Genomic DNA, 8003 nt, shown 5'->3' with positions numbered 1-8003 from the left:
TCTTCTCTTTGATGATCCTCCACCCACTTCCAACTTATTATTATATAGTTGCTGACAGCTTCCTTGGAGAGAAGGCAAAAGTCCGTTTTGAGGAAGATCCAACCAGTTACTACTAAATTTAGAGTAGTACTATTTTTAGATCAAAGTTGTTGCTCTATTGTTTCAGGTCAGTTTTCAATCTTTATCTACTCACTTCAATTCACTAAATTTAACAAATGGGATGAGAAGAAAATTCCAAGATCCCAAACCAATAGTACATCTCGTTGCTACTCACCTATTGCTTTGCTAGGCTCAGCATGCCCCCCCTCCAATAACTGCCCTGAATTTTGTGTATGGTTGAACCCTCAAGGTCCTTTATTCATTTGTTAAGTTTCAAACTGATACGTGAATGCCAATTAAATGATAAAATAAGGTGTAGAAAGAAAATTGAGGACTACCAGGATACATGAGTTGGGTGAAACAACATACACGAGTATGTGCATTCAGGCATTCAACAATCATTATTTAATGGTTATCCTTTCACGAGATAAGGAACACAAGGCCCGCTAATTTACTTGAGGACAAATTATCACATTTAAATTATGTGGCAGATATACTAATGCCCCACACCATCCTTCCGGAAATGTTAGATCAAGCCCTTCGCATCTGGTACAAGATGCCTCTATTCAATCAGATGAATGAGTGAATGGACAATGTTAATCCATAGCTACAATAGCTAATGCCAAAGCATGTATATTTTTGTTAGTTGAAAAGAGTGCCCATAAGAGGATAGGTCTGTTGCTCTAAGTGGGAGATAAAGTGGCACATTAGAGATAACACCATATAAAGGCTTTTACCATTTGGCCAGACATCAATGGCATCCGTCTCTTGTAGCTGGAGTCACATTTTAGAAGCTGCAAGTGTTCAACATTCGGAAAAGTTCTCTCTGCCTCTCCATTTTGTTAAGCAGAATTACTCTTTTGTTGTCTCTTCATTTTGTTGGCCAGTCCGTAGCTGACCAAGCCCACAACTAAAGTTAGTGGGAGCTAATATATGTATCAAAAGGGGTATGAGGTGGGTTGTGGTACATACATGCGTCAATATCTTGACAACTGAATTTGGTGGAAAAAAGTTAGTTAAAGCAATGGAGATAGAATGGTGGTGAAGAATCATGGATATCAGTCCTCATCAAATTCAATTTGTTCTGGTCTGATAAGATAAATGCAGGTATATCAAATGATTCTTCAAATGAAAGCTTTGCTATTGAATAACTGAACAACATTTCTGCTGGTTAGTTAACAAATGTGCATCAAGAAAAAAAAAAATGCCAAGCACCACCACCTGTTTCTTATAGACCCGTGGAGGGTCAGAATTTACCCTATCTTGTGTCATTACTCATGATTTCACTCTAAAACTTGTTGACAATTTAAAGAATCTAGCATGAACTTCCCTTAGGTTGGTGCATTGCATGGATTCTTCTACTGTATTACTGTGGTGGTGCTTTATGCCAAGCACCACCACCTGTTTGGAACAATGGTTACTTGCTCCTCTTTTTTTTTTTCTTTTCTTGCCAATGTTGTTATTAGTCTATTTAACTCTTAAAGATTATTATATCAAATAAATTCTAGAATTGATGACCCTGCTATTATGTTGGTACATCCTTAAGGAATTTGAGGCAATTCGTTGCATGACTTTCAGTTTTAGTCAGATAATGTCCTACTTGATGACACTGGGACTGTCTAATCTCATAAAGCAGCAAACAACCCAAGTAAACTCTCTAAGCATTATCCAACTATTTGGGGTTTCTTAAAGCATCATATGGCTCGCTTAATCTTTTGTGCAGCATTGTCACTTGTGCCTTTTCTCAATAAAGTATATACATGAAGGTAGGCGTGAAATCATAGTTATTTCTCATCAGCAAAAACTTTTTCCTATCTTAAAGAATTTATCTTAAGTTGTTCACCTTTTCTTCTTCTCCACTGTCATCTTGTCATTTGTTCTTTCATGACTTGCGTCTTTTTCTAGGTTGAAATTTTCTACCTTGCATATTTAGAGAACTGCTTCAATATGATCAGTGAAAAATTTATTCAATTTTAATTCTCTTGGACCTTAACTAGATGTTGAACCACTTCGTATATATAGGCAAATATTATAATCCCAGCCCCCATTTCTTATATATATATATATATATATATATATATATATATATTTATATATAGGTAAATATATTGTATATATTGTATATATAACCAGTTTAGCTGCGTTCAAAATTTTGTTTTGTTGACATGTTGTCCATGTCATGATTGTGTTAACTTCAGCTGAAGCAAATACTTCAAGCTTGAGAAATGATTGAAAAACCAGCTTTGGACAGTTTGGTTTAATGGTTAAAAAATAAGAGAGAACATTCAATTAATGGTGAGCCATGCAATTGAGCTTAGAAGGTTGTTTTTGAGTTGGTTGAGTACAATTACATTTCATTTTAAAAAAAAGTTTAATCAGTTTGAAGAATTTTTTTTTTTTGGGGGGGGGGGGGGGTGGGATAACTTTTCTTTTACTAGAATACATAAAATTTACTTGACTAACTTCCCTTGATTCTTTAAGCTTAATTACTGATCCAAACAACTAGTGGCAGTAGAGTGCCTTCCTGCGTTCTATTGTATTTACCCTTTTGAGTTGTTTTTTAAGGCTACTTAAAGACTGATATATGTTACTTGCATATGTTAAATACAATGCCATCTCTAATGTGAAGCTTGGCCTTATTGAAGCAGGATTCCTTTATAATTGGTCCCACTGTTCTTATTAAAGAGGCACTGGTACAACCTCATTAATGAAGAGGAAGACTACTGCAAGGTCTCTCTTCTATGGCTTTTGTGACTGTGAGCAGTTAATTTATTTATTTCTTTTCTTGGCAATGGTGATGGTGATGGCAGTATCATTTGCATGCTAATGAAAATGGGCACAGTGGATGTTCTGATAAAGAAATATTTTATGAAGCTAGTTTTGTTTTTTCTGTTTGCAGGGACCTGCTTTAGATATCCCCACCTCAAATCCAAACTGCTTTGCTGATTGGTCATATTGGATAATCTCAATCATTTATGTGATGGTTTGATCATTTGCTTGGGTTGATTTTTTAGTTGGGATATGTAACTGTAACTGTGTAGTGTTTTTTCAACTGACAAACTAGGACATGTTTGATACAGGTTGAAAAATTTGTGGTCTAAGTGTGTTGAAGAAGATGACACGGAGGTGATCCTGGGATTCATGAGGATGTTTTTTGTGGGCATAGTAGTTTGGTCAGTTGTAAGGCCTGTATTATCAACTGGTGGGTTCCTTCCGGTTGGCAGTGATGTGGCATAGATTTTCTCCTGACCTTCAGACATGGTGCATGCAATGAACCATAAGGTACTGAAATTATGGGGAAATCTCAGACACACTGCAGAATGGACCTGCATCAGCAAACAATACTCTAAGACCATGTGACAGGAATAGATGGGCTCATATCTTGTCATGTTCATTCTACATGCGAACCAAGTCATATGCACCGTTGCATTCGAGGAATGTAAGTATATGGAATAGAATCCCCATACAAGCTTTAGAGTGTAGGTTGTGATTTTTCCCAGATGGTGTAGGATATAGCTAATGAAGCGAAAGGTGTTTATCTTATTGAAACTCTTCTATACTTTCTTAGAATGCAAATCTCATAATTTAATGCTCCATAAGGGGTGAAGTAAAGTAATATCCAATTAAAACTGTTGACGACTGAATAAGAAAATAATGAATTTTTGCTTCCTTGATGTTTTAATTTGTAGATGAATGAATAAGCTAGGTAGATTTATCCTTTAGATTGTATTCGGTGGCAGTTAGACTAAATATCTTTTATTTAATCATATTTTGGTGATTATTTCGTGTTCGCTCAATTTCTTGAAACCATAAATGCAACTGGTCGATGGAATCATATCAGTCTAAATGCTTCAAAGGAATGCTTATTCATTTCTCTGTTTTTATTTTATTTTTTTAAATGGAAAATAACTAATTTTCTTTGTTAATTGTCTTGTACTTTTATTTTTCATGTGAGTGAAAGAAATGTTTTCCTTCTTTGTTGAGCTAATCAATTTATTAATTAACCGTTGATAGGTTGGGAAGGGTTTATCCAAAGATGCCAATGCTAAGAAATCATGGGCCTTTTTTAAGAATTTTAAATTTCAAAGTTACGTTACAAATGTAGGAGACTTACATACTCTATTTAAAATAATCTCTTTATCTCTATAAATTTAATTGGTTACAATCTCTCTCTTTATTTGTATAAATTTAAGTGGTTACAATCTCTCTCTCTCTCTCTCTCTCAGCGTAAGACAACACATGAAACATTGATTTAGGGCCCAATTGACAGCACTTCTTGTTCTTGATTCCATTGATTTTTGTTTCATGGGAACAGATTAGGCGTAGAATTTTGCTTGGTAACACCGGTTTGATTTCATGTTCCTAGGAATTAGATCGGCCCCAATTGCTCCCCAAAATCAAGGAATTGCAGAGCATAAAAAATCAGCTTTCACTGCTTTGAAACAAAACTCATGAAGCAAATAACTTACAAAATAGACGATCCCCAAGTTTTTTGGTAAACTCAACCGATACTCCTCAAAAAAAAATTTCTCAATTTTCTCCTATAATGGAGATCTCCTCAAGGTAAACGTCTTCATCTCTCAAATTTCCCATAGAGTCCTCCATAAGGAAAATGTTTTCCTCATCTAAAATATCTCTCAAGGATACTTCCATAAGGAAGATTTCTCCCTTATCTCAAATTTCTCTTGAAATGACGAACACAAGGAAGTCTTTCTTCTCTAAATTTTCTCCAAGATTTCAGAAGCTTCAGTAGGTGTGGAATCATTATTCTACATCTCTCTCTCTCTATTTGCCCTTTGTTGATTTATAAAATGTTTGGGATTTAATGCAGTCATCATTGCATTGTTCAGTACAATACTTTGGCTTTAGTGGTTAGAAGATCATAATGCCCAGTCAATATGGATTCCCTTCTAGCAATGTGTAGTGGATAGTGATTTATGTTAGAAAGAAAACATATTTGGAGGATTCTTTCTCTTCATTGCATATCTGCACTAATAATAAGCAGGAACATGTGGAAGTATTGTATCAACGAATAAGAGAAATAAGAGTTCCCATCTTAAACGCTTGACTTGAGAGCAAGGAAAAAAAAATAAAAAAAAAATTACAAAATTTGTTGCTCACTTGAAGCAGACACCCATCACTCCTCATCAGAATAATTGAACTTTATTGAATGAGTTTGTAAATCAATCTGCCCCTTATAACTGCCATGTTTCTTCTTTGTCTTTTCATGTCTAAAATCCCTTCATCTTAAGCTGGTCGAAGACTTCTTGTGTTTTTGCACCACACCCACTTTCTGCACAATCCTTTGTCCAAATTCCTTCTTTTACCCTGAAGTTTCACTCTTGTCTACTATTTGCTTTGTTCTTTATTCAAATCCAAAATAAACTTTATTAGTTTATTTTGGTTTTAGATCATGACCAAATGTTATTTCATATAATATGTTTTTAATTATTTGTGCAAGTGTAATGATTGAATGTGTTATATTATGTGCATATTAGAATTTAGATAAAATAACAACTACTTCAATCAATGAAGCACAATCGGCAAAATGGACAAAAACTGAAATAGATGCCAATGTTTCTACAATGATTTTTGTAATTCTTGTATGGTTTTTTTTACCGAAAAAATTTGATGTTTCAAACTTGAAATGGCAACTTTGTAATTATTAAGTTATAGACGGAAGTGATTTTTTTAATTTCATCATCAATCGTTGATTCTGATATAAGTCAATTTTAAAAATACTTCCTTGATAATTTACCAATCGATGATCTTGATCTCAATCTCAGAAACCACAAAATCACAAAAACTCACTTCTAAGCATAATCAATGAATTAAAAACAGAAGTGTTATCAATCAGGCCTTATTATTAGAAATAGTCACGTTAACTTTGCCTTATACCTTTCTGATGTGTTGTGACCTTGTGGGCCATTTGATACAGTTGTCTTCCTCTTCTGTAACTGGAAATAGGTTTGTCCATAGAACTGCCACGTATGATATGTCGCAGGGTAGATGGTGGAGGGTGTGAAATCACCATGTAGGTGCCAGTGGCCTCTTTAGACTTTAGGGGAGAGAGAGAGAAAAAATCAGATCAAACCTTGATGTATGTTTGACAAAGTTTTCTTGAGCTAAGCATTGAATTCACGGTGTGGATCGAAGGGACAAGACTCACGCATGCCCTATACCCTTCAACAGCCTGGACACCTTATGGTAAACGGATTTCTGTTCATTGTGGGTGTAGGAAAATTCGATCTTTTCTTTCAAGTCAAACTATTTCTTTAGTCAAAGGAAGAAATTTCTAGGGGTGTTAGTCTTGGCAAGGAAAAAAGGAGGTGGATATGCAGTAGTTGTGCCCAATATCGTGTCTGTCTCTCTCCTTTTTTTGAAAAAGTCTCATTACTTGCCCTTGCATCTTCCATCCCAATCCCATGTTAGTTGAGTCGATAACTCTAAAAACAAAGCTAATAGTATTCCTAACCTCCTCCCAGAAAAGATAACACAAATATAATATATTCTGGATAATAGGAATGATCACTAGTAACTATTAGTAAGAGTATCAAAGTTCAGCCCAAATTAAATCGAACCTTTATCAATCTGATTTTGGGTTAAGATTTTATAAAACTCGTAGAAATCGAAACTTGAATTAAACCAGTTGAATGCACCAATTAAAATTGAACCCGATAAGAAACCAAAAATCCAAACAACAGGATTCTCTCACCCATTTATATACCTCTTGAAATTTTTAGAAAAAAAAAATCTATTGGAATTTAGAATTCAAATCAAATTTATGTACAAGAACAATCTCATATGTTTTTAGTCTGTAGATTTAAAATCTATTAAAACTAAGAAGAGAAAGTGAATTTTAAATCTACGGATGAAAGAAAGACGTACAAGATTGTTTTCATACGTTAACCTAATCCGAACACTGGAATTTGTTTTTCATCTTTCATCATCATCATCATCATCATCATAAAAAAAATAAAAAAAAAAAGAGGAATTTGAAATTTGCAGAAAAGGCAGATTTCCTTTTTTTCCTTTTTCTTTTTTCTTTTTTCTTGATAAAGCAGAAAAAGCAGGTTTAAAAGGTGCGAAGGAATTGTCGAGGACCGAGCAAAGGAGATAGCAAAAGAGGAATTTTTTTTTTTAATATTATTATTTCATAGCAATTAAATAAAAGAGAAAAATATAAATATAAGTTTGATTTTCTCTTTTCTTCCCCATTTTTCATCCTTCGCATCTCTCTCTCTCTCTCTCTCTCTCTAGACATCTCTCTTCAATTCCTCTACGTTTCATGGCGGCATCTAAGGCTTCGATTATCTTTCTCTATATTTCTGCCTTTTCTTTGCTTCGGTTCGCCTCATCGTCGCTGGTGTGTCCTCCTGAATCTCATATTTTCCTCAAGAATCTTCAATATCAGTGCCCTACATCGATCTCCCCCTCTCAACATATCGAGGTAACGAATCGTCTCATTTGTTATTGTTGTTGCTTTTTTTTTTTTTGAATCTTCACTACTTATTTTTCTTCCCTTGATTTTCTTCTTCTCGTACCAGGGACATAAAAGATGGATTTTTTTCCCAGAATTTTGATGTTGGGTAATTAGGTTTGTGTGCTTAGGTTTTTTTGGGTTTTAGATTGGTATCTGTTACTCCCTTTCAAGGTAGATTCTTTTATTTCCCTGCTGGGGTGGTGGGGATTCGTGGTCTGGAAAATAGAGAATCAGAATAAATGATAAATGTATTGGTTGACCTAGAAAGGCTTTTGATTTTTGGTTATGTGGGTTTCTTTAGTTTCACTTTTCTTTTTGATCATTGAATTGAGCTATCGGGTTGTTGCTGAATACTGATATCAATCCCCCTCTCATATTCATTGAGTATAGATTTTTCAAACCAGAATGATGACTTCTATTT

At 34.5% G+C, this 8003-nt stretch overlaps 1 protein-coding gene across 7 annotated transcripts in view; it reads left to right on the top strand.

Moving 5' to 3' along the window:
- Positions 1-3773, top strand: part of LOC122062155 (pentatricopeptide repeat-containing protein At4g28010-like) — a 7227-nt gene extending 3454 nt beyond the window's left edge. The window contains exons 2-4 of one of the 7 annotated variants that reach the window (XM_042625853.1): positions 2748-2829; positions 2999-3076; positions 3180-3773. The gene's annotated coding sequence lies outside the window, so the exon portion shown is untranslated. Of the gene's footprint in view, positions 1-590; positions 1207-1677; positions 1866-2747 lie in introns of all 7 variants that reach the window. The other 6 variants (XM_042625847.1, XM_042625851.1, XM_042625852.1 and 3 more) reach the window with 6 other exon arrangements.
- Positions 3774-8003: the final 4230 nt, after the last annotated feature.

This window comes from Macadamia integrifolia, chromosome 14 (assembly GCF_013358625.1).
Source record: "Macadamia integrifolia cultivar HAES 741 chromosome 14, SCU_Mint_v3, whole genome shotgun sequence".
Taxonomy (NCBI): Eukaryota; Viridiplantae; Streptophyta; class Magnoliopsida; order Proteales; family Proteaceae; genus Macadamia; species Macadamia integrifolia.
This window is presented reverse-complemented; position numbering and strand designations above follow the sequence as displayed.